The sequence below is a fragment of the Manis javanica genome, chromosome 3 (genome assembly GCF_040802235.1).
Source record: "Manis javanica isolate MJ-LG chromosome 3, MJ_LKY, whole genome shotgun sequence".
Taxonomy (NCBI): domain Eukaryota; kingdom Metazoa; phylum Chordata; class Mammalia; order Pholidota; family Manidae; genus Manis; species Manis javanica.
This window is the reverse complement of record NC_133158.1, coordinates 86,394,073-86,421,642: the sequence shown is the minus strand read 5'-3', so window position 1 is coordinate 86,421,642 and position 27,570 is coordinate 86,394,073. Positions and strand designations below refer to the sequence as shown.

Genomic DNA, 27,570 nt, shown 5'->3' with positions numbered 1-27,570 from the left:
TTGATACTTTCTCCTGTTAATGCTCAGTACGGAGCTCTGGATTCACATCTAAGGACTAAGAGCACCTTTAGCGCTGATGAATTAGAAATAAGATAAGAACTACAATTGAGCTACTTATCTAATGCTGGAAAATGAAGAAATGTTGATTATTGGGGTCACTTGGCTCACTAAATGTATTTTTATGACTTCAATATATGCAGCATAGGGTTTATCTTATCCCTTAGTAACCAGTTTAAAGGAATATAAGTCCTATATTCCTTAAGAAGCATAGAGCAGAGTAAATAAAATAATATAGCAGAGTGGGATGCTACAAATGAATGACATCTTATTAGACAAGTATATCAGTTGTAGATCAAAGAATGAGATGCGAAGTAGACAGAGCTTCAGAGATGTTCATATTTTATCTTTTATTTTTCTAACATCTAAAATTATTACAACATTTACTGTAGAAAATTTGGACAGAGAGAAAAACACAAAACAGATAGTTACCCTTAATCTAATCCTATCACCTAGCAATAACCACAGTCAATATGTTGAACATCTTATCACCTAGCAATAACCACAGTCAATATGTTGAATATCTTAACTAGTGGTAGCTTTGTATAGGTAGACATTTTCCCATTATAAAATGATACCACATTATATGCTGTTTAATAGAAATGTTTTCATTAAACAATGTATAGACATTTCTTGCATCAAATAATATTATACTAAAACTTTTATGCCCATCATAAAGCAATACTAGATGTAAAATAGTTCCAGTTTGCCCTCTTAGAAGGCCAGTTTATTTAGTTACAAAGATTTATTTAAAATCACATGTTTTAGTAAATCCTAAATTTATTTTTTAAATGCTAATTTTTAGAAAGTGCACATTTCATGAAATGTCATTAAGTTTTTATTATTGGAGATATTCTTGTGAGTTACCAGCTTTATAGAACTCATCATCTGTACTTTTATGGCTGTTTATGATGCTAGTATAGGAAATTATATCCAAAGATGTAAGTATTTATATCCACAACATTAAGACTTAGTATTTTTGTCAATCTCCAAAATATAACCATTGATCATATTGCTTTTAAAAGTGACCTTGATTACCACAATAGCAACACTTGGAATTATGTGGTCAGACTCCAGACTTCTTTAATTCCATTTTTGTTACTGTTTCATGTTATTATATCCATATATATCAATAATGTTACATATTAACTCCCTATCTATGTAAATATATACACATATAACACTACAGTGATGAGGCAGCTTGGAGCTAATGTCATCTCCCAGCTCCTTCAATGCTATTCAAGACAAAGGAATTGAGAAAAGCACCTTTGAAAGACTGATTTTAAGCAAATCATTCTTTTTTGAAGGGGTCATTTTGGGGAAGAGAAGTTTATATTTGAGCATGGAGGTTACTATAGATAAAGTATGGTAGGGTAATGTGAAATATGTATTTGAGGTTTTTTGTTTTTTGTTTTTTTTTGTTATAACATTTAATAAAAGCTCCGCAATTAGACAATCAGAACTTTTTTTAAAAAAAGAACATTGAATCTGATTTTATAGATTATCTGACCTAATACTTCTGTTTTGTAGATTAAAGAAATAGTGGACCTAAGAGGATAAATGATCATCTGAAGTCCTACAGACAAGGAGGCTAAAAATTAGGCACTTCTCCTCGCAGATAGTTTATTGCTCTTTACACAATATTGAAAAGTAGACTTTTATATAAAATGAATTCATCCTAAACTTGTACCACGAATCTGTAAATACATGCAAAGAATCAGTTCTAATAAACTCTATTTCAGGATATTTTCCTTCAGTTTTCTCTTATGAAATCTTACACGACTTGTTTTCTAAAACAATGAGGATTAACTTTTATACCCCTACTCTTGATATATACTGTCCTTTATTATCTGGTGGACATTGCTTCTTCTTTATTTAGGGAAAATTACTTAGATGAACTAAAATTTTTTCCCCTAGTCTTTCAGTTCCACATATCTCTGGCTTTCACTCATTTATTCATTCAACAAATATACCTAGTGAGCCATCTGTTACTTTGAAACAAATATAAAAAGATAAAATTGGTGATTGCCACTAGGGCTATTCTCAGTATTTTAGTTCTCTCCTTCTAGGTATATATTATGATTAAATTGCATTTCTCCACTTCCTTGCCATTGGGTATGACTGTTACCTGCTTGTCACAATCTGTTTGTGCTCGACTGCAGGGCTCTGGTTTTCCTGCCATGGAAGCATATGTCAAGAGGGTATCTGTCCATCTGGCTCTCTGAGTGACCACAACAAATAGCTGTTCTCCTGGCCAACGCTGGACAAGTAAGATGAAGGTATTAAACTACTGAGATTTTAGGGGTTACCACAGCTTAATTTAGTCTATCCTGATGAATAGAGAGTCTTTGCTTTTAAGATCCTCTTTTTTTAGTGGAACAGAGATAATAATAAAGTATTCCAACTATAATTTTAGTTTTTATAAAAATATGCTTCTATCTATCTGATGGAATAAGAAATCAGGCTTAGTAGTCAGCACTGAGCTGAAATCTTAACTCCTCTTTTAGCCATATTTAACACTTTCTAAGTCTCACTGTCCGTGTTCTAGAACATGGGTAATAGTGCTTTCTGTCTCACAGTGTGGTGGTGATAATTAGATGAGCTATGTGATAAGCACTCAATGAAAGGAAGCTGCTATTATTATTATAAATATTGTTATTTTCTAGATCTGTTTTTGGTATAGAGGGGATGATGCTGGCCCCAAAAAGCTTCACGTAAGTGATGCTGAACAGAATCCTGTAAATTGGGGAGATGTAAACTGTGAAAGAGGCATTCAGACAGAGGCATCAGTGAGGAAATATGCATAGCTCATAGGTGAATGGTGAGAAGTGAAGCTGGAAAAATAGGCAAGAATTGAAGGGAAAAAAACCCTTCAGGAAGAAATGTGTGAGTAGAGTGTACTAATCATAATTGAAACCATGGATGAGTGTGACTTCACAAAGAGGGACCCCTTGATGTCAGCACTGAGAATGGGAGTCTAGGGCACTGGTAATCTTCAAAAGGCTTTATGAAGCAAAGTGTTCTTGGGGAAGAAAAAGAAGACAGATAGGAACCAGGAACCTTGGCTGTCATGGATACCAAAGTAGGGGAGAACGTGAGCAGGGGTTGATCAAAACTGTCGAACATGGCAGAAATGCAAAGTAAGGTATTCCTACTAGAATGTTCATTGTGATTCCATTGAATTTATTGATTGATTGGGCAAAGTTGTTATCTTAACCATAATGATTCTTCTGACTCATGAGCAAGTTATCTTTGTCCATTTCTTTAGACTTTTTAATAATTTGCTCAGTGTCATTTTGTTGTTTCACTGTACATTTCATATCTTTTGTCAGATTTATCCCTAAGAATTTCATTTGATGCTATTTTAAATGATTTCTAAAAAAAATTTAGTTTTCTATTTTTCACTGCTAGTATATAAATGTACAATTGATTTTTTCACATATTGATCTTGTATCGGCAATTTTGATAACTATTTTATCATTTAGCTGATGAGTAACTTTTTGGTAAAGTCCATCAGACTCTCTGTATAGACATAAAATCAACTGCAAATAAACAGGTTTCTTTATCATATGAATGCCTTTTTCATACAGATAAATACCATAGCTAAAACCTCCAGTACAACATTGAATAGATGTGATAAGATGGACATACTTATTTTTGTTACTGAATTTAAGAGGAAAACATTTAGTCTATTATGGATTTATATTAGCTGTGTTATTATTATTATTATTGATATTTGGTAGGTATCCTTTATTAAGGATGAGGGATTTCCTTTTTATTCCCTTCTATTCCTAGTGTGTTGTTTTCTTTTTTCAAAATTAGGAATGAATGTTAGATTTTTGTCAAAAGTGTTTGTTACCACTATTGAGATTATAATTGTTTTCATTTTGTTTTGTTAATAGGGTGAATACATTAATTTTGAAATGTTAAACCAACCCTGCTTTTTAAGGATTAACCCCTGTTTGGTTGCGATATATTATTTTTTATTGTATTTACACACACACACATATATATGATTCTATTTACTGAAATTTGTTTATAATTTTTCCATCTATGTTTTTGAGGAGTATTGGTCTTTATTATTTCCTTTAATTTTCTTTTTTGATCCATGGGTTATTTAAAAATGTGTTGTTATTTTTTAAATATTTGATGATTTCCAGAGATTGTCCTGTTACTGATTTGTCATTTAATATTATTGTGGTCAGAGAACATTTTTATGACTTGGATGCTATTGAATTTATTGAGACTTGTTTTATGGCCTAAACTTTGGTCTATCTTGGCAAATAGTCTGTTCTTGAGAAGCATATGTATTCTGATGTTGATAGAGTGTTTCATAAATACTCTTTGTTAAGTTTGAATACCAGATTGCTTGAAGTTGTTCCACAGCTAAGTGATGCTCTTTAATTTTTTTGTATTAGTTTTTCCTGTGTTTCATTATTAATAGTTTCTATTATGTTCTCATGTTTATTAATCTTTTCTTTTGCAATGGGTAATCTATCTCTAATTCTACTCTGGATTTTTCATCTCAGTCATTGTAGTTTTTATCTCTAGATCTTAGATCTGGGTCTTTTTTATCTCATGTCTCTACTTATTTTTGTAACATATTGAACACAGTTACAACCATTTTATTGTCTTTCTTGACAAATTCTAACACCTATGTTAGTTCTGGGTAAATTTCATTTTATTGATTATTCTCCTCATTGTGGGTCATGTTTTCCCTCTTGAAATCTTGGTAATCATCTTGGTAATCTCTGGGTGTCATATCTTGTCAATTTTACCTTTTTGAGTGCTGGATATCTTTTGTATTCCTATAAATATTCTTGAGCTTCATTCCAGGATATAGTTAAGTTACTTGGAAACAGTTGGATGCTTTCTGGTTCTTCAGTTTTCACTTGTTCGCTGGGGCCGGTTTGGGTTCAGCGTCGGGTTACTTTTTCCTCACCACTGAGGCAAGGCCTGTGTGAGTATCCATCCGATTACCTGTGAATGGTGAGCTTTCTGAGTCTGGGTGACAGAAGGAAGCGCTCTTCCTGACCCTTCATTAGTTCCCGGCTTGTTCCTGACAATTGCTCGCCTTGGCTTCGGGTTGTTTCCTTGTGTCGTGCACGGAGTTTCTCTGCTGAGTACTCGAGCGGGTCCTCCGCAGACCTCTGGGCCTCTGTTTCTGAGCAAGGCCATCCTCTCCGGTACTCGGTCCGGTGAACTCCTGTCTCCCTGTCCTCTCAGCTCTGGCTCCTCCCAGCTTCTCCTTCTCCAAGCCATGGCCTGAGAACTCTCTCAAGACAGTAAATTTAAGAAATTGGAGGGCTCACCTGATTTGATCCCCATCTCTCGTAGATTACAGTCACTTGTTCACTGGTGTCGTAACAAACACTTTCTTTGTATTTTGTCTGTGTTTTTGGAGGGGGACTGTGGTTGTTTCGGGTGGGATAGTAAATCTGGTTGTTGTTACTCCATCTTGGGTAGAATCAGAAGATATTTTGACTTGATTTATACTTAAATATTTAAAAGTATTGTGTGTGGGCCTCCATTTGTACTGTTGCCCTGGAATCAGCAGGATGTTATGGTGGATCTAGCAAACAGTGAGAAAGGAATATTAAGATATATGGGAAAGAGAGGGATAATTGATGTAATAACAAAGCCTCAAAGGGAAATAATTATTCTTAGAAATTTTACCGAAAGGAGGTAATATGGGATATTGAGGAATGTGGTTTATAGTATATGCTGTCAGTATTTAGAGGTATTGTTTGTTGGTGTGTAAAAAGCTTGCTGAACTGTAGCAATAGAACAATTGCTTTTGAAGATCCTACATTTTTGAAAGTTAACACCCAATTCATATTTTCCCATTGGTTTTTACCAGTCTTGTTGTAGAACAGAGCAGCCAGTTGGCTAAATTTATCTGTGTCTTAGGTGCAGAAAAGAAAATAATCAAGTACAAATTTCAGGCTGGATGTGAAAGAAATTAGGAAAAAATCACTTAGAAATAAATAGGTAAAAAAAAACACTAACATTTACTTAGCACCTACTATGATCCATACCTACACTATGCTAGATGCTCCAGATTATCTTATTTTACCCTCATAACAACTATATTAGGTGGACGTGGGTATTTGCTAGATTAAATATAATTCAAGTTTTTTTATAAGAGGAAATTGAGGCCTTATCTAAGTTTACACAGCTAGGAAGCAACTGATCCAGGATGTGGATCCAACTAGACTGATTTAAGAGCCCCCACACTTAACCACTGACTACATTGCTAACAAGGTTAAAATAGAAATGGGTTAAAATACATAAGAGAGCTGGAAGGATTGAAGGTGGTGGTCAGAAAGCAGGATGTTAGTGTTAAATATCAGAGACAGAGTTGCTTTGGGTAACGTTGATTCTAAGGTGGGTGGTAAAGCAGAGTTGAAGTCGATGTAATTAGAATTAAGGTAATTTAAGCACCTTTAGTCAGGGTTCTAGGTAATTCATGTTCACGGATAGTAAAATTACCCATGATCCTGGCTGAATATGAGGTGACGAGTAAAACTAATGACACTATACTTTTAATTTTGTCACAGTGGCTGGCTTTCTCTAGACCTTTTGGAAAATTCAAGAAGCTGAGGAACTCTAACATCAGACACCTTGTTTACCTGTTAGGAATGGTCCCCCGGTCCTCTGCCTGCCAGCAGCATGCAGTCTGGTAGACAGACTTGCTTTTCTAGTGCCCACTAGTTGTCATCACTCCTGAGTTCATATGGGTTTCAGTCATGAATCCCTCTCCTAAGGAGAGGTTTGATCTCATGGTGGCTTACTCTCTGTGCACTGACCCTCCTGGCCCCTTTGGTCAGTATTTCATCAGGGCCAGAGAGGAGCTCCAAGCTGAGCAGGAGTCGAGTCACCTGACGCTTCCTGCTGTAATAGGCAAATTCAGTAGAATGAGTAGCTAATGAAGGGCAAAGCTTTTGGAACCCCTGAGCTTGTTGCTGTTGCCTATCTGTCAGGCCAACTCATGGCACATCAGCTCTCCAGTATCATTTTAACTCACAGCATTATATAATGTTAACATAACATTTTACTATTACTATTATTTTAATAACAAACTCTTTTAAGAAACTTATTCTTTAGATAAATTCTTTGGTAAGGATAAAAGGAAAAGGAATGACAATGGCAGCCTAGGAAAGGAGACCATCACGGGTTTCGTGCTGGAACCCCCAGGATTCTCACCATAACATGAAAATCAGGCCGAAAGCAACTGCACTTGGCAAGATTCCTCTCCCTCTGATTTTGTTGAGTTCGTATTTCCTGCTTTGTAGCATTTGGTCCTCAGTAGAGGATTTTCAACTTCAATATTTTGAGGCTCCACAGATCCACAGACCTGTGCCAGGTTGTGGATTTCCATTTGTGGCCAGTTCCATGATCAAAGTGCTTCAGAGCACATCGGTGACAAGGCAGCATTGGCACCCCAGGGCAGTCACTCCGCAGAATGGTCAAGCCACAGTTATATGTGGGTGTCATGTTGTCGTCATGTCCTAGAGTGCATTATGAGGCGGGGAGGCATAAAATCAACCTATAAGGCAAATTAGGAAAGGTAAATTTGTTTTTCTGAAAGAGATTTGAAGTTTTCATGTCCACAAGCCTTTAAGTTTGATTTGTAAATGAGTCTGGAAGCTGAAAACAAAATGCTTTATTTCCCCCCCAGCAATAATTCTGTGTCTCTGCCACACTTATATTTTAATAAAGAATGAGTACATATAGTGCAATTTTAAGTGGAGTGTTAAAGTGATCATTCTTTTCTAGAATTAAAAAAGAGAAATAGGTAATGGTTATAATGAAGGGGGAGAAGGAGGGGAAAGGGGAGGGTGAAATGTGTAACTGGAGCTAATGCAAAGAGAAAGGGAAGGTTTCTTCAATAAGGGTGTACTTGATAATGTAAGTGAGTGTTCTTTTCAGAAACTGAGCATGTGTCTCAGCCTGGGCCCTTGTTATCCTCAAGAGAGCTTTCTGATGGATGGGAAGGAGTAGAAAAGGAAACCAAGGGGAAAGAGAAGAGCCAGACAGTAGCTGGGCATGCTGAAGCTTCATGTGTGGGAGCTGTGCTCAGAGTGAATCTTAATTGTGGAGGAGGCACCAGATATTCAAGGTTGAGGCAGAAGAAAGTGCCATTCGGGGACAGAGGCAGGGAGTGGGGAAAGGACACACTGATGATCGTGCTGTGCATAGTTGCTTAGCACAAACTGAGTCATTTTTCATGCATTATTGCCCTATAGTATTTGTAAGTAAGAGTCCCAAAGCTTTTAGACATAAAGGCAAGAAGTGCTAAGCGAACTCCACATTTCATACTTAATGTTTCTTTAAAAGTCAGAAACCTGTTTCAAAACTGGCCTTTACCTTTGTGGCAGGCAGTGCTTTGGAAAACAGATCCATAAGGCGGAAAAGGTCAAGGCAAACCCTTCATGCCACCAAGAGGCACACTTTCCTTTCTGTCACTCAGAAGTAGTTCTTCTGAGGCTGCTGAATATTAAAGTAATGAAGAATTTCTGTGTCATCTATATTATTTATTTTGTTCTCTGTGCATATGAGCCAATGCTAATTTGTAAAGGCTGGTTGAAAAAAACCTGATTTGGATAACATTTATAAAAATGCAAGTCTTTTGACTAATGGTAAGATGATAGTATTTGGTTCTTTTTCCAAGTAAACAGATTTGTTTCCAGAAATTTGAGTCATCGAAAAATGACTTTTAAACCCATTTTCAAGTGAAGAGGCTGTTCTATTGTTAAAATTCATATACAAATATTTTGGAGAGTACAAATCTCTAAGGAGTCGTAGAGAGCAAGAAACTATGAGATAAACAATATGGACTTAAGCTGATATTATTGACATTTTCCTTTTATCTGTAAACAGTTTTGTAATGTAAATTTGGAAGATTTATATTCTAATGAATGGGTTTCATCATTAAAACCATTTATGGCTAACTCGACTCATTTCTGCTATATTTCAATTAATAATGATTTGTTGAGGGGCTGTTAGCTGCCAAATCCTCCTCTTAGCCCTGAAGATACAGTAGTGAACAAGACAGTGTTTGCCTTCAAAGAGTTGACATACTTACTGGGAGAGGTAGATAATAAAAAGAAAAATATGCAAATGTAATATCAAATAGTGATAAATTGAAAGGACAAGATAAAATCAAGAAGTTGGTTAGATAGTGATAGAGAGGCTACTTCAGCAGGGCTGGATGGCCAACGGCTGTCTGAAGAGGTTGTACTGAATTGGGATCTGAATGATAAAAAGAAAGCAGGGAAATTATTTAAGATCTGGGGGAAAAGGACTTAAAAAAAAGTAATAATGATTGAAAAGGCCTGAAGGCATTTTTGTGGGATGGAAAAAGGCAAGTATGCTTTCTTTCACAAGAAAGAGAAAAAAGAAACCCAATAGCTTCACATGATCAGGACACTTTGACTCACATAGCTGGGAGTGCAAAGATCTGGTAGTTTTCAGGTTTGTTTGATTCTGTTGAGCAAATGGCATCTGTTGCCCTCTTTTATCAGGAGTGGAAGTTCAAACACTTTTCCCCATTGTATCTTAGCATTGCAGTCATCAAGAAAAACACAACGCAGTCCAGCACTAGACTGGATATAGAGTAGAGAGAGCAAGACCAGCTTCTGTAGTGTGTACCGGGCCCCCATGGCCAGTGGGTCCCTTCTGGCAGGTGATGCAGCCCAGCTGATCTGCATGTATCCATCTATTGCTGCAGGAAAAAGACTCGATCTCCTTTTTGCAGGGTGGCAGATCTTTTGGTAGGGAAGTGTTCCAGGCCCAGATGATCAATTCTGAACTAATCACTGGGGAGGGGAATGGAATTACCCTTAGGCAAATTAGGCTTACCTCTGGATATGGCTGGGGAGGTGGGAAACTGTATACATCCCACATTCCTGAGATAGGCAGCTTGCATGGAAGAAAGAAGAAAATGAAGAAAATCATAATTTATTTTAGAGGAGAAGGTGGAGCAAACAGGTAGCCTATTAATTATCTGTTACAGCTACTATGGCTATAGTAAGCAAGGAGAATAGTGGAAAGAAGTGAAGTCAATCATTTAGGCATTGGAAAGATTATGCAGTATGGTAGGATATGGAGTTTACATTCTACTCTAGTTCTAGAAAGCAATTTTTGGATTTTTAAGCTTGTGTGTATGTGTGTTTGTGTGAGATATGAGCTGATTTATGTGGTAAATTGACTACTAATGATAGTGTGGCAAGTTCATGTAATTCTTCCAGTAAAACAATTACAGGAACTGGAAAATAATCAGAAACTATAATTTGAAGATACTGGAAAATTACCAAAGGCAGGTAGAAACTTGAGAAGAGTTTACTACTGAAAGACTGCTACTGCGTCAGATAGAAAGTACAGTTTGTGGCTTTTTTTGAGAAACCTTAGCCTAAGTGGCTCAATTTCAGGGCATCCAAATCACTGGATATTTTTGGGAAAATTCTAGAAATAGGAGCACCACAAAAGAGCTGAAGAGAGCTAGAAGGCATACTCTCTCTTTCTGTCTTTCTCTCTATGCACACGCTGAGGAAAGGCCATGTGAGGACATAGTGAGAAGGAGGCTGTCTGGAAGGCAGAAAAAAAATCCTCATCAAACTTGAATTGGCCAGAACCTTGACCTTGACCTTCCAGTCTCCAGAATTTTGGGATCTGGTAAGAACTGCAAAATTAATTTCTGTTGTTTGAGCCATTCAATCCATGGTATTTTGTTATGGCAGTCCAAGCTACTAAATTCTATCATGGTAAGTTTGCAATAAAAGAATTACTAGCCATGGTACTAAACTTGACAGTGTATGTTCATATGCAGGAAATAATCCATCAGTACAAACCAATTGTAAGTAGGTCAAGATGTTTAATTAGTACAAACTTCAAAGCAGCTATTACACTCAATGAATCTAAGGAAAATACATTGAAGAAAGTATGTTATTAGTATGTAAACAGAGAATTTTAACAGAGAAATAGAAGCTAAAAGTAGGGCCAAATGGAAATTCTAAAGCTGACAATTATAAAATTATAATAACTAAAAATAAAAATTCCTTAGATGGCATTAAAAGCAGGCTGGAGGTAGCAAAAGAAACAGTTAACTTGAATATAGTTCAGTAGAACCCCAAATGGGAAAAATGAAAACAGATTCAAGAGAAATGAATAAACCTTCTAAAGAGGTCAGTGGAAAGTATCATTTGGTCTGACATACATGTGATGGGAGTTAAGTTGAGAAGAGCAGGACAGAAAAAATTATTTCTAGAAATGATAGAAAAATGCTTCTGAGATTTGAGGACAAATACAAACCTACACATACAGGAGGCTCAGTGACTCCAAATTGGAAAGTAAAGAAAAGCTACACCTACATACCTCATAGTTCACATGTTGCAAGTCAAAGATAGAAGAGAAAACCTTGAAGGCAGCAAGAGGAAAAGGATATATTATAAAAAGTATATATTGGGAACTGTTATACAATTATAAGCTGACTTCTTATCATAAATAATGGAGGCTAGGAGACATTAGAATGATATATTCAATGTGCTGAAAGAACAACCACAAAAAAGGTCAACCAAGATTTCTGTAGTCAGCTGATCCGTTCTTCAAAAATGAAAGACTTTTCAGTAGACAAAAATTGAGAGAATTGCCACTAAAGGAAGACCTACACCACTGAAGGAAGGTCTTCAAGTTGAAAAGTAATCAACTGTAAAGAAAAAAGTAAAGGGACTAGAAGTTGTAAATAACTGTAGGTACACAGATACATGTTTATAGTTTTCTTTTACTTCCTAATTTCTCTAAAACTTCTGTTAATGCATAAAGAAAATTTATAAACCATGTTGTTTCATTTGTAGCATATGATGTTCATGCAAAACAGCACCACACAGGATGGAGGGAGGGGGTGTTAGATGCGACTGTGTACTGCTACAAGTTTTCTATATGTCAGTAAAGAATATCAATATTTAAGTACACTGGAATAATTTAAAGTTTAGTGTTTTAATTCCTAGGGCAGCCATTTAAAAGTGTAAAAAAATTGCAGCTTTTATCTTTTAAATTGGGATAAGAGAAAAATTAAATCATATAATAAAAATTATTTAACAGAAAAAAGTGGGAAAAGGAACAGAAGAATAAAATACAAGGGAGACAAACCAAAGACTGATATTAAAATATCAGAAGTAGATCCAACCATTGTTATAATTACATTCAATGTAAATGAACTTAAATCAACGGAGATTGTCACAATGGATAAAAAGGCAAGGCCCTCATGTAATTTGACTATAAGAGATGGATTTTAAACATAAGTATGTTGAAAGTAAAATGATAGAAAAGGTATAGCATGCAGAGTTAAGTATATGAAAGCTGAGGTGTCTATAATAATACAAGATAAAATAGACTTAACACAAGGATTATTAGAGGTAGAGATTTCATAATGATAAAAGGTCAATATAGAGGAAGGTATAACAATTAAAAGTGTAAATGTATCTAATAGCAGACTTCTAAACTACATGAAGGAAAACTTTATAGAACTGCAAGGAATAATAGACAAATTAAAAGTTACAGTTGGAGATTCTACTGCTACTCAGTAATTGATAGAACAAGTTGACAGAATTTCTGTAAAGATAGAGAATAATTAAACAATACCCTAAGCTATTTTGACTTAATTGATATAACATATCCAACAATAAAAGAATACATTTCTTTTCAGAAGTATATGAAACATTTAGTAATACAGACCATATTCTGGTCAATAAAACACAGCACCAATACATTTAAAGGACATTTAAATGTCATACAAAGTATGTTCTCTGGCCATAATGGAAAAATTTGGAAATCAGTATCAAAGATATCTGGAAAGTCTCCGTCTGTTTAGAAATTAAGTAATACAGTTTTAAATTACCCATGGGTTAAGGAAGAAATAAAAGGAAATGAGAAAATATTTTGAAGTGAATGAAATTTAAAACATATCAAAATTTGTGGGATGCAACTAACCTGGTGTTTAGAAGGAAATATGAGAGTAGATGTTTTTCACACAAAAGAAGAAAGGATGAGAGTCAGTTATCTGTTTCTTAAGAGACTTGAGAGAAGTATATTTGAGGGTGAGGAAGTAATGAAGAGTTCTAGTTTGTATGTGTTGAGTTGGAGATGCTTCTGAGATACCCAAGTGGAGTTGGCAAGTGGGCGATTGATGGAACGGTCTTGTGTTCAGTGGAGAGATCCTGGATGAAGACTTGGATCTGGAAGTCAGCATTTAGCAAAATTTTACTGAATGAGGAACGGAATGAGATCATCTAGGCAATTAGTATAAATGGAGGAGTGAAGATTGTTACAGATGTATTGCTAAGGTCCATTAGTCAGAAAGAGATGTGAGGAAGAGAAGACAGCAAATGATGTGACTCTATTCAATATTCTTCATTTCTCTATATTTCTTCCTTAACTTTTTTTTCACAAACACTCAAAGTCACTCCTGCCACCCATATTCATACAATACACCATGTCTTCTTCACCTTGACTGTGCATCCTTTTCCCTATTTCTAATATTCGTGTTCTCCACAATCTGATGTCAGCCTTTTTTTTTTTGTCCATTGTATTTCTTCTCACTGTAGAATACATTAACTCAGTAAGTTTAGGTTCCTGCCTGTATTGTTCATTTCTGTATCACTAATTTCTAGAACAGTGTTTATCTGGAACATTGTAGGTGCTTGGCAAATATTTTTTTTGAATAAGTTAATGGATATTGAAGACTTTTGATCTTAGTTTTACCTAAAATGACTAATTTTAGTTTGACTTTTCTGTAAATCTCAACCTAACTTCTTCATCTTTCTTTTCTTCCCAAAGAGAAAGTTTTTCACTCTTTCCAAGGCTGACTTATTTTGATGTTTTCTTGATTCATTATTTCACTCACTTCAGGTTATATTCATATTCTGTCTTTACTTTTCAGTCACCCTATATGTTCATTAATTTTTGCCAGCTGACAGATATATTCAAAACAAAACCAAAAACTTTGTTCCTTCCATTTTCTCAAGTTAACATAGTGTCCCTCATTCTTTTTTTTTGGCTAAACTTACTGAAAGTACTAACATTTGACCTTCAAGTCAAGCTTGAGCACTGATTCTGATTCTGGCCTCTACCAAGCTTTTTATTCTAAGTTTACCAATAATTCCAGTTATTAAGCCCAGTGACTCCTCTCAGTTCCCATCCTCCTCATTCAGTTTGTTGCACTTAATACTGTTGTTTGTCTTTTCCTTTTTGTAAAACTTCTGTGCTTTGGTTTTCATCCACAGCTCTGAATTCTCTCAGTCACTTTCTCAGTTTCCTCATTTTACCTACAAAGAGATGTTCTTTAGGAATCCTTCCTCCACCCACTTGCCAATGGCACCCTCATTTAGTGTCATGGTTTTAATAATTAATAATGTGCTGATGATTATAAACTTGCAGTTTGATTTTTTTTTTTTTTTGCAGAGTACCAGATCCTTGTTTCCACTGCTTTTTGGATATCTCAACATGAAATCCTTGCCATAACCACGAAGTCAGTAGTTCTGAAATGAAACCCATCATCATTCTTCCTAGAGTCTGCTTCTCACTATGTATTGGTGCCCCTCTACTTAGGCTTGGGACTTTGGTATATTTCCTTTGACCTCTCTCTCTCCTTCATCTTCCCATTAGATTATTTATTAAGTCCTATTTATTCTAGCTCTCTATGTATCTATTAACTTATCTCCTTCTCTACATTTCCTATTGCTACTAGTTTGTTCAGGCACAGCACTACCTTTGGCCTTTGGATGGCTGAATCTTTATTCTAGCTGCTTTTTCCAGATTGCTTTGCCTCCCTTTCTCACCCATATTGCATTCTGTTATTGGGTTAACTTTACTAAAACATAGATCTAATAATGTTGCAAATTTCACTATTTATAATAGCAAAAACCTCTTGACTGTATGATAACTCTTACACAAATACTGCAACATAGATACTCAGTATTTCCACTTTTAATATCTTTCTCCAGAAGAGGAAACTGAAGCACAGAAAAAAACAATGTGCCCATGATCACACAGTCAGAAAGGATTAAAGTGCACATTTAATGATTTTAGCCAACATACTATGTACTGCCCTAGCCATTAAACCTGAAGACTTCATTATCTCCGTAGTGATCACCTGTGAATTTGATTCATTTCACTCTATCTTAATTGAAAAGAATCCAGTCTTGTCTTAAGCACTAATATCACTGATATAACAGATTTTATGTGCTAATAATATTTTTTCACATACTCATAAAATACATATAAAGCTGCTAAAATAAAAAACGCCATCAAATAATGCAATTAAAATACTTCAGGACATATGTATCTGCAAAACAAAGTTAAAATTGTTATGCTTTTACGCAAATGTTCTTTTTGCCATTTAGACTTATTAATGATGCAATTTTAATTTAAATATGTAATTATATTTCCCACTTATACACTTTATTCTCCCATCAGTAAAAATAAATACATGAATAAATGCAGTTCTTGCTTCCTATATGTACCCTATTCCTTCTGGTTTTTAAACTTTTTATGCTATTTCCTTATCTTTAATACTCTCTTAACTAATCTTCTAAATATGTCAAATTCTGTCCATTCTTTCCACTTATGAAGACTCAGTTAAGTGGTTTTAATGGATTCTTGCAGCTTGACAGGATATTTTTGTACTCTACACTGGTGTTTTCCAATGAGCCTCTTCACAATGTTGGAAGTGTACCTCAAATACTATAGCCATTAGCCACATGTGGCCAATGAGCACTTGAAATATGGTTAATGAGAATAAAGAATGAAATTTTTAGTTTTATGTACTTTTAATTAACTTAAATTTAAATAGCCATAGATGGGTAATGCTCCTATACTGGATAGTACAGCTCTATACTGTCAACTTAATGCATTGGTATTGCTGAGTGACCAATTCATTTGACAAATGTATATTACAGTACCATCACTGTATTACCTTACTGTTTATAGTTTCCTGGAAGGATCTGTATTTTATTATTCTTGTGTGTATTCTAATGTATCCAGCACATTTCTTTGTGTGTAAGTCCACAATAAGAATTAGTTAGGTAACTAAATGAATGACCATCTGTTTACTTTGTTTAATTGTGTTAGTAATGTCAAAAGCTGCTCCATAATTTAATTTCTTCAAGATAATGAAGGTAAAATAAATGCTTATTAATAAATAACTTGCCTCCATCTTTGCAAGTGCCTATATGATTCTTTAAGGTAAATTCCTTTCATTTCATTAGTTCATCCTTATTTTGCCTGACATTACTAGAAGTAAACATCTATTTTGTTAACAAGCTCAATTCCGAGGTTGACCAGATGGCAAAGCCCCAGATTTACTATCGTTCAGTCAACAAACCTGAACATGGTTGCCCAGATTCACTATGTTTCTAATCAGCATTTTGCACATGGAAAGCTTCCCACGTGGCTCAGAGCTCTGTGACACTCATTTCTTTCTAATGCAACTGCCTGCTTCTCCCTCTGCTGGTTTCAGAATAAACGCCTTGTCAAAAAAAGAATTAGATTTTGACAGCTTTTTTCCTATGGTTAATTGAGGTGATAGATATACTTGACATTTATCTAAGAACATAATAGAAGATAAAGACATATTTTCTACATGCATTCTCTGTTTTAGAGGAGGTCACTTTCTCGGGTCCTTTTAATATGCCTGTGCAATTAATAGTAGTGATAATTCTGCCTCATATCACAACGTCTTTAAAGTTTTTCTTTCAAATTGACAGATAAACTTTTCTTTTTGTAAGATTTGAATTATTTGAATCTCTTCAAGTTCATCCTCCACGTCCATCCCCTTCAGTCCTGTAAATTAATCGTAGTTGAAAAATACAAAAGATAGTGTGCAAACCTACTCGGAGAAAATAGGGAAAGAGGATTATATTTGAGATTATCTTAATTGTTGTCCCTACATTTGTGAAGGCAATTCCTGGCATTGTTATGCTGACAGTAATAACATTTGAAAGTTTTTTTGTTCATTTAAAAAAGTTCCTCAGCATACAGTTGTATTTGTTTTTGTTGATAGAAATGCAGACTATCATTTTTGTTTTTCAGGGAAATTTGTTCTACTATTTATTTTTTTAGTATGCCAAGATTAGCTCATGTAGATATCTACTAATCTTCTGTAGTGATTCTCATCATCCAATTTAATGTTATATATTCACTTATTATAGCTAGTATTTAAATGTTACATTTATAGTATTTCACTTAAGTTTGTAAAGCATTTAAATAAAACTAAAATATGTTAATTTATATTTAGGATATTTGTGAAAGGGTTTATGAGAGCAGATGCTTTTGAAATTTAATGAAATTCTTTACTATAAATATGAGGGCTGATATTAGTATTTATTGAGAGAAGAATTAATACAAATAAGTGGAAGATTAGGAAAAAAGGAAAGCAAAATAATTTTTAAGTTAGAAAATGTAAACAAGTCTATTCAGGCTAAACTACAAGCACAGATATTAGGTCAAGGCAACTAAAATAGTAATGCTAAAAACAAGTTTACATGTAAGAGACAAAAGAATTAGTCAAAAGGAATATTAGATTATGTTAATAAATACTAGTGGCTTACAAGAAGGACCTGGAAGCAAGGGCTTCCACTACATATTAACTCTTAAATATTACATTTAATTTTTACATCACTTGTTAAGATCATTAAGGACAATAGCACTATTTGAAAACTATTTAAATAGTACTATTAAAAACTAAAATTATTTTAGGAAAATATTATTTCTAAATAGCACTATTTAAAAAATAAAGCTCTCAAGTTATATTTTTGTTGACTGGCAATGGCCATGTGAAAGGGAGCAAAGTAGATTGACACTTATAAGGTTGATTCAGAATTAAGGCAAGAAAGGAAGATAATAGCTATAAGAAATAGAAGAAAAATAAATCAGAGCTTTGTGCCAGGCAAAGAAAATGAATGATATAGACTCACTATATAAAGTTGTTAAGAGGCACAGGATTCACAGATTTATTTTTATTCCTTTCACATGTTGAGCTATTAAGAATTAATGTGTTCCTGCTAGTGTTTAATTTATTCCTGCCAAGGAGCTTTGATATTAGAAAGTCTGAGCTTAAAGTATCTCCTTTATAGATGTGTAAACAGAGTGTCAGTCAAAGTAGATATTAAAGACGATCCCCTTGGAGGAGGTTACTTAAAATGCCAGGCTCCCGCTCATCTCAGGCGGAGACCAAAAGCCCCTAAACAAGGAAAAGACAGCTCAGGGGCGCTGAATGTGTGCCGACGTCGGACGAGGAGCCGGCCACTGTCCCGAGGTGAGGATGTGGCCGAGCTTTGTCCACCAAGGCTCCCTCTCTCAAATATCCCCGGTCAGAAAATGTGGTCCCTGAGAGAAAAGTTGTCTCAGTTGGCAAATGAATACCTGAGACCTTTTCAAAGGGAAGAGGTCAATAAATATCTGAAATATATTTCCTGGGACCTCCTAGTATCCAAACCAGATAGAATGACTCCTAATGGTCCTGGCCAAGGCCCAGTGGCAGGGAAGGGTAATGAGACCCATGAAAGAAAATTTCCTACATGAAAGGGATAGTGTGGACTGTTTTTTTAGATGGTATACAAGGCACCAGCAATTTTGTTGTCGTTATGGAAGGGGTGAGGCCTTGCTGGTTAGGATATAGCATGGAGCTGGGTCAGAAAGTCCCTTGTAAGCTCAGCCTTGGTACTGTTATGTGAGGAACAGTGGCTGGAATATATGAGTGACTCCTCGAAGGGGTGTATCCATGAAGAACCCTGTGGCTCTCTCGGCAGAGTAAACATTCTCAAGATTGGGCAAAAGTAACCTTTTGCAGTAACACAATTTTAAAAATTGAAACAATGGCAATTATGGAAGGACCAAATGTGAGACTCCCATAAGGCCTGATTGCAGAAGAGGGTTGACTTCCACTCTTTGGGTTCAGTGTTTAGCGTTCCTGAGCAGTTAAGGAAGAAATAGGTTGTAATTGGAAGAAATTAGATTTCCTTCTGGTAAGGCATATAAAGACCCAAACAATGACTTAGAGAAGTAAAAAGAGATCTAATTATCAGGATACTTCATGTTCAGATATAATGATGGAAATAACTATTATTCAATTAATTAGAATGAAAAAAGTAACCAGTAGCAGCCAAGGATTGCCTGTGAGTGCCTGCCCATCCTTTCTGAGAAGAGAAGTCACAGGCAGTTCCTTTACTCTGGTCCTCCTCTTTGTTTCTCTTCCTACCTGCTTCTTCACCCAGTTTTCTTTTCTAGCTTTGTATCCTAACAAGAGAGGGTCTAACATTTTCAGTTAGGCACTATTCCATATAGAAATGTTCCATTGGATTCAGTTCTTGGGCTACACCATCTGAGACTTAGCTTCTCACATGGAAGAAGGCTGCCTTTGAGATAGAACTGACCTTTGATACAAGCCTCTGCAGTTTGGATATCAGTTTTTTTGAGAAATAGGAAAGTAACTTGGTCCCCATGGATTTGTGATTGAGAGATTCAGAAGGGTGATACTATTACAGTCCTACCAGGCTAGGCAGCTATTGCCAATTGATGGGGGTTCTTTAAGTCTTCTAGAGACCCTAAGCACTGAAAAGATTGCAGTGCTTCATCTGTAAAATATCTATTCAAAAGTTCAAAACAGTCCTGATTTTTCCTATCAAGCATTTTTTTCCTTAGTATTTTCTGCTATTTCTTCTCCTGTGGCATCTATATTGCAGGAACCCTTGGAAGCTTCTTAGTGTGTTTATTGACAAAATCTTTTGTACATTCTGAACAAATATGAACCTGTAGTTGGGTAGGAGAGGGCCTTGGGCTCCCCTGTGAAGACTTGAAGGTGAAAGTGTCAGAAGAAACAAATCATGGACTTACCAATGCTCTGATCAACTTTGTCCTTGTAATGAAGTACCCCTGACCTTTGAATATTCATATCCAAGAGGTTTGATATCAGTCTTATTTATTTATTTTTTAATGGATTCTATTGCTGATTGTGTTCACTTGTGCTCAATGCAAACCTAACCTTTCATTTTACATTATTGTTTTACTATATGTTTCTAGTTTGTATTAGTGAGCTGTTTGCATGAGACACTGGGTTAGGTCTAGAAGCCAGTTTCTGCATCACACTTCCCATGAACGAACTCTGTGGCATAGCATGACAGCTTACCTTTGTGGACCCAAAATTAGTCTCAAGTGTTTCTGGCTTTTCTTCCTTCTCCCTCCTTCTCTTCCTTTTTCACATTTGGAGATGAAAAATAGAGGTCCTATAGATATCTTCTTGGCCTATCCATTTATTCTTAGATTCAAAGGACACTAAATTAAACTTGTTGACATAGAGAACAAAAGATGAGAAGTTATGTAGTATTGTAGAAAGAATATAGGCTCGGAGCTGGACAGATGTAGTCTCTAATTGAAGATCTATCCTTCACTACTTATGAAATCTTGGCCAAATTCTTACCTTTCTGAGGTCACAGGTTTTATTTGTGAAGTGTTGATGACAATGCATACTTCAGTGTTGCACTAAAGGAGGTGATATAGATATAATATCCGCACAATGTTTGGTGCACAGTCAGTTCTCCATTATACTTAGCATCCCTTTCAGATGGACACTTAAGGAGCCACTTTATGCCTAAGTGGTATTTCTTGTGCTTGGTTGTTCATAGGCTAGATCCTGAGAGTTACTCATCATTTTGAATGACCCATGGAAACCTGCTTATTCTCATGCTATTGCTTTGCATGTCAAGCTTTGTTAATTTTTTTAATTCTGCAGATACTGGTGCAGTAATAGTAGACAACAACTTTCCCAAATTAGCCTCTATGTGATAGCTCATATTTATTATTTTGTTTTGTTCAGAAATATTTGTCAGAGTGGCTATTTTGTGTAAGGCTCTTTTACAGACTGGAAATACCATGTTAAATATGATAGATAAAGTCCCTTCTTTTATGAAAATTACATTCTAGTAGCTTGAGATGGGCAACAAAACAGGAAACAAATACGTAAACAAGTGATTACAGATTGTGAGAAATGATAAGGAACTGGTATATTCAATTAATGTAGCAAGAAGCAGAAGGAGTAACCATGTCAAGAGCCAGGGGAAGAGAACTGCAAGCTATGGGACTAGCAAATGAAAGACTCTGAGGCTGGAAGGAACTTGGCAGGAATGGAGAGAGTAAAAAAAGCCAGTGTGGCTGTTGCATGGTGAGATGTAATAGAAGGGTGGAGTGATACAGATTGAGATAACAATAATCTGACAGAAGTCATTTTTGTTCCCCCCTCAAAGAGCAACAGGAACTCCAAGGAAATGATATGGTTCAACTTAAATTTTAAAAGTGAATCTTTTCTGTAACTATGGAAAATGGCCTATAGTGAGATCAAAATGAAAGTAGAGAGACCAGAGATCTGCAGGTGTTCAGATTGTACTGGTGGGATCACCCTTCTTCCTGGGACCGTGTCCCAGAGGAAATGAGGAATGAAGCCAGCAGATGAGAGTACGGAGCAACCAGCAAAGCTTTAATGAGGAGTGAAAAGGAAAGACAAAGATTCCTGGTGACTGGGATGCCATTAGGGCTGTAGTGTCTAGGGTTTATTAGTACAAAAATGGAGAAAATTACATGATTGGCTGTGGCCAAGCTAGAATCAAAAGAAAAAACACTCCTTCTTTTTCTCAGGCTGAATTTTCCAGATATCCAGGATGTGGCTTCTTATTTACTGTGAAGCCTTGACCATGACTGTAACTTACCAGGGCTTTGAGCTCTAACCACCTCCATCTCACTAATACCTGCCTCAAGATCGGAGATGCTGATGGTTTAACCAGGATGGAGATGATAGAAATGGAGAAATAGACACATTAAGATATATTTAGGAGGTGGATTGAAATAACAGGGTGATAGACTGGATGAAGGCAATGGGAGAAATAGAAAAATAAAGCCACACTTACAAGGAAATAAGAAGATGGTGCATCAGTTTCTGAGATGCCAAAGATTTGAGGAGAAGAGCTTCACAAGAAGTGGGAGCAAAAGTTCTTCCTTAGATGAGAGATATTGGAGGAGCCTAGCTTAAGCCATCTAAGTTGGAGGTACAAAATGGGTAATTGGATATAGCAATTCCGAATGTAGGCAGTTAGAAATAGGATTTTGAACTGGCGAGAGGTTTTATATGAAAATTCAGATGTGGAAATAGCATAAAGATACTTCATACTATAAGATCATCTTGGGAGAAAGTATAAGATGAAGAGAAAAGATGATTCCCAATAATGACCTGATACCATCCAATAATTTCACACTGTTTACAAGAGGAATAGCTAGCAAAGAAGATGAAGCTTTAAGAGGTACTGGTGAGGCAGGAGGGAAACTCTGAGTGTGTGGTGATCTAGAAGCCAAGAGAAGAAAATGATTCAAGCAGAGGCTGGTAAGGCTATCTTTAATGTCACTGAGCCATCATGTAAGAATAGAATTGAGATTCAGTTGAATTTTGGAAATGTGTAGGTCTGGTGACCTTGCAAGGAGAATGTCAGTTATGTTGGGCAGCTAAGAACCATACTAAAATAAATTAGAGAGTAATTGAAATACATGGAACTGGAGATGGCAGTAGTAAATGACTCATTAGATGAGTTAAAAAAATGAGCTAAAAATGAGATGGTACCTGGAAAAGGATGTGGGGGTCAAGGAAATTTGTTTTTTAAATATGGATGCTTCTAGGATACATTTATGGGCTTATTGTGAATACTTTAAAAGAGAAGGAAATTGGTACAGCAGGCTAGGGGGATACAACTAATGGAGTAAAGACCTTGAGCAGATGAGAGCAGTTGGAATCTGTAGCTCTTACTGGCTTGACTGTAAGTAGTCACAGACATGACTGACATGGCCATATTCCATTCTAACAACAATAGAAGATATAGAAGATAGCTGTATAAGATGATGATTTTTGTAGCTATGAAGGTGGGAGAATGAGGGACTTAATGCTCATGGTTTCTAGATTATTAATAAAATATGAGATCATTTAATAAAAATGGAAGAGGAGAGTGTATGGGTTTGTTTGAGGGCATTGGAAAAAGTGTGAAATGAGAGAGAGTAGGAAAATAGGTTTACTTGGGAAATGCAGTAAGACTGAGAATAATACGGAAAATTCAACTTGGGTTGAAACTTGTGAATGGAGGATAATAGCAGTCCATTTGTGAAATATTTTTGTAGCTATATTCAGTTTCTTATATGGGAAGCACAGAGAAAGCAGATAGCTTGGCTAAGTCAGGTTTGAGGGTTGGTCAAGCAAGTATGACACAGGGAGGACAAAAGAATTGAGGTCACTATTAGGGAGTGATTATAATGACCAATCATGCATTCTAACTAGATTAAGAGAGTGTGAAGATGGAAAGTGGGAAAGAATGAAATAATGGAATCAAGAAAAATTGGTGGGGTTTATCATATACAGGTGGACGTTGCAGTCAGGGTACAACTTTAAGTGAAACAAGAAAAAGATGTGATGGTCAGCTAATGGAATGCTAGAACGGAGATTCTTAATGAAGTCCAGGGTCTGACCCTGTGTATGGGTGGCTGAGGTGAAGGAAAGGAGAAGGTGGTTAAAGATAAGGAAGTTAAGGGTCTGAGAGGTGAGTTGCTAGGCGGCCCATCCACGTGGCTAATGATGTCACCAATAATAAAGTGAGACAGTGAGATGGATGGAGGATCCGGGATGGAAATGCGGTGAAACCGAAACTAAAATCTTCAACCAGTAGATAGTGGGTGAGAAGTCACATGGTACAAAAGTGAGCAAGGATCCTGGAAACACTGTTCTCAATCAGTCATTTTATAATTCTGTTTTTGATTTCAGCATGCAACAGTCACTCTCCTTTAAATGTAATTGGCTGCAAACACATGTTTTTACTATCTGCCTTACACTTATGTGTTTACATATTTGCATCCCACTGTAGAGACTGGATGTAGCTCCCATCATTCCCATTATCTCTTAAAACAATATTTTCCATGGATGTGCATTGTAATTTTGTGGGTAGCCCATCATTGCTACACAATTTATAGGATGATATTAGTATGCAAATTTTATTTATTTTTCCTTTCTCCCACCTGTAACACTGCTTTGTAATATCCATAAGCCTTATTATAATCCTCCTTTCAAGTTTGGCTTCTTAATTAACTCTTTCCTACTTATTTCAGCATAGTACTGATCCTTTTTTTTCCCTGAAGGAGGTTGTATTATTAGACTCCCTCTTTTTGCCATTCTTATTTTAGGCTCCAACAATTCCCATTACTACTTCACTGATTACTTGTTTGTTCCATATATATTCTTGATTAAATCACACACACAAACACATACTTTTAGGGTCTTACATGAAAGAATGGTCTGTTTAGTATCTATTAAAAGTGTAACTCTTCTAGTCATATTTGGTGCTAGGCCAATTATGTTAATTAGAGTATATTGAGCAAAGTACATATTTCCAGTCTCTGCACATATATTATTCATTTTGATCAAGCTTCAATATATAAAAGCTTTTTGCAAAATGTAGTGTCAAAATGTTAGAGTCTGGTCAGAATCTTGGCAGATTAAGTCAATTAAAAAGGTCAAAATAATGGTCCTCTTTTTTACAGGAAGTGTAAATGTACAGAATTTATTATCTAATTAAATGCAAGTCTGTAATTTAGTATTAGGATAGAGAATGTAAATGCATCCAAATCAGGAAATGGAAAAAGTTGGTTCATTAATAGTCATCAGATATAAGACTGGCTGTCCAGTGTGTTGCCTTCTTATTCATTTGTTCTGGAAAACCTTCTTTTGTGACCCCATTTAGATATAAACATCTCTAGTTAGCCAAGTTGTCTTCATCATTAATTTTTGGTTGATGAAATATCTGACAAATTAAGATTGTCTTGTTTAGTTCTGAAAGAAGTCTTCTGTGGAGGGGACATATAAGAATATTTCTTCCTCTGCCAAGTTTAATACCAAAAAATAGTATTGATTGATTCATCTGTTTAATAATAAATATTAATTACCTATAGTCTCCCTTGCACTGTTCTAGGGGCTAAGCATACATATCAGTGAACAAAATAAACCAAAACACAGATTAAAAAACCTGTGCAGATTAGCTTACATTATAGTGAGGAGGGGATAGATAATAAAATAAGTAAATTATATGGTATAGTAAGTGGTAATTAGTATTCCAACAGAATAGAAAGAAAGCACCAAATGGCAATTGGGAATACCAGGGAAAAGACACAACTTAAAATAGGGTGCTCAGGAGGGGCTCACTGAGAAGGGAACATTTGATTAAAAACAACATGGATCTGAGAAGATGAAGACTATGCTCATTTGGAGAAAGATTGTTTCCGGAGGAGGAACAGCAAAAGTAAAGGCCTTAAGGTTGGAACTTGTCTGACTGTGCTTGAGAAGCAGCCCGAAAGCCGGTGTGGCTGGAGCCGAGTAAGGGAGGATGAGATCGGGAGGCAATGCCAGATCATGGAGGGTCGTACAAGTCATTGTAAGAACTTTGATTTTCGACTGGTCGAGACAGGAAGTTAGTGAGCAGAGAAATAAGATGATCTGACGTAAGTTTTAAAAGAGTCTTCTGTGTTGAGAGCAGACTGTAGAGAGCGCACAGGTAAATACAGGGAGAGCAGTTAGCATATATTGAAATAACGGAGGTAGGAGATTACAGTGGTTTTTTACCAATTTGTTGGGGGTAAGGATGTGAGGCGTACTTGGATTCTGGATGCATTTTAAAGACAGAGTCAACAGTAGAAATCTACAGCAAAATGAATTGGAGTACATGGTGGTAAAAACAGGAAGACCCAAAAAACCTATATTTAAAACAAATTTAAGGAAGCATTATTTTTTCTGAGTTGAAGAGGTGGTCCATAAAAGCACTAACTGGTTTCAGTCCATTGGAAAGAAACCATGCTAGAATAATTCTTTCTTTGTACCTGTCAGTGTTCTGGGGGAAAGTAAAAACAGTTTGTCTGAATCAGAGAATAGGTTCAGTTCTGAAAGTAGATAGGATTTTAAGGCCTCTCCTTCCACCCCATAGATATAAGAACAATAAGAACCTAAATTTAGGAGTGGAAAAACCTGTGTGCCAGTGGAGGGTAGGGTGATGCATTTGGATAAGGGTAAGTTCAAAGTTTTTATAACCGATCTTGACGGGATGCACCTGACTGGAGCCAAATGAGGGTGGCAAATAGGGATGAAGAACAAAGGGCTGTCTTACAGCAACTTACATCACATGGAGCATATATGGACCAATACTAAGGAATAAACACCATGGCATGAGAATTTGAAGGTAAAAGCTATATCCAAGCCCAGAAAGTGGCTAGTGCTGGAACATCTCCTGTCTCAATGGCCCTAACCTAGCACTGTGGCACATATTGGGAGAAAATGATTATATGAATAGGAAATAAAAGAGTTGGTCATGTAACATTGTAACACTTCATTAAGCTCTACACCAATGCCACACCCAATGACTGTCTTCTCAGAGGGACATACCGGCTATAAAAGTTTGATGAAATAAAAATAAAACCAAAGAATTAATAAAAAACATGTAGACATTTCTTAATGACACTTTACTTTTCTAGTTAAGAGTTGTATACTTTGGAGATAAATCAACTCTGTCAGGTTGTGGAGGCACTAATTTCATGAAGAATTAACTGAGTAGTTTTTGAGCAGCCTGAAAAAATTAGTGCAGGATTACACGTATCTAATTTGTTTTTTACCATAAGTTATTTTAAGGTCTAGGGACATCTGAGTTTATGTATCATATATTTTGATAAATATACATTGTAATATACTGAGAAAATCTGTCAATACATTAAGCATAACATTAACAATGTTATTTTATTATTTTATTACTTCTGATAATGTAAACAATTTTAAAAATCAATTGGTGTTATTTAAGATAAAGTCTTACATGATGATTAAAAATTTGGGTCCTGGAATCAGATTGTTCATTCCCAGCTATCATTTTCTGTTGGCAGCCGCGCTCAGAAAATAGTGCCCAATGCAGGGCAGCCGGAAGGCCCCGAACTTCCTAATGACAAATCATCCCACACCACTAAACTACATGCTAATTGCGCCTTGGCATAAGGACCAATGAGACCCACCAAATGGTTATGCTAATAAGGCATATGGAGCCGCACCAACCAGGTCAGAGCATGAGAACTATATAAGCAAGCCTCTCCTTCCCCTCTGGGTCCTGCCCAACTCATTTGTTTCACAAAGAGCTGAAGAATAAAGCTTTCTGCAGAAGAATCCTGCTGTTGTTGCATGCTGTTCTTGCCGGCGAGGACAGGGCACGCGACAAGTGGTGCCGAAACCCGGGAACCAGAACATCACCGGCACAGGAGGACCCTTCAGACATCTGGAGAGGATTCAGAACTGCATGTCAGAAGAAAGCCCGGAGGGGTAAGTTCCGAGAGGCCCCTGCTTTTTAGGATGATGGTTGATGGTTCTCTGTAAATAAGGAGGCACCATGGAGAATGCACCGTCATTAGTCACGG

At 36.1% G+C, this 27,570-nt stretch overlaps 1 protein-coding gene across 1 annotated transcript in view; it reads left to right on the top strand.

The window, feature by feature from the left end:
* The window catches only part of CSNK2A2IP (casein kinase 2 subunit alpha' interacting protein), a 106,421-nt gene that overhangs the window by 5,574 nt on the left and 73,277 nt on the right, over positions 1-27,570 (top strand). Inside the window, 1 exon segment of the mRNA XM_017643504.3 lies at positions 2,220-2,336. The gene's annotated coding sequence lies outside the window, so the exon portion shown is untranslated.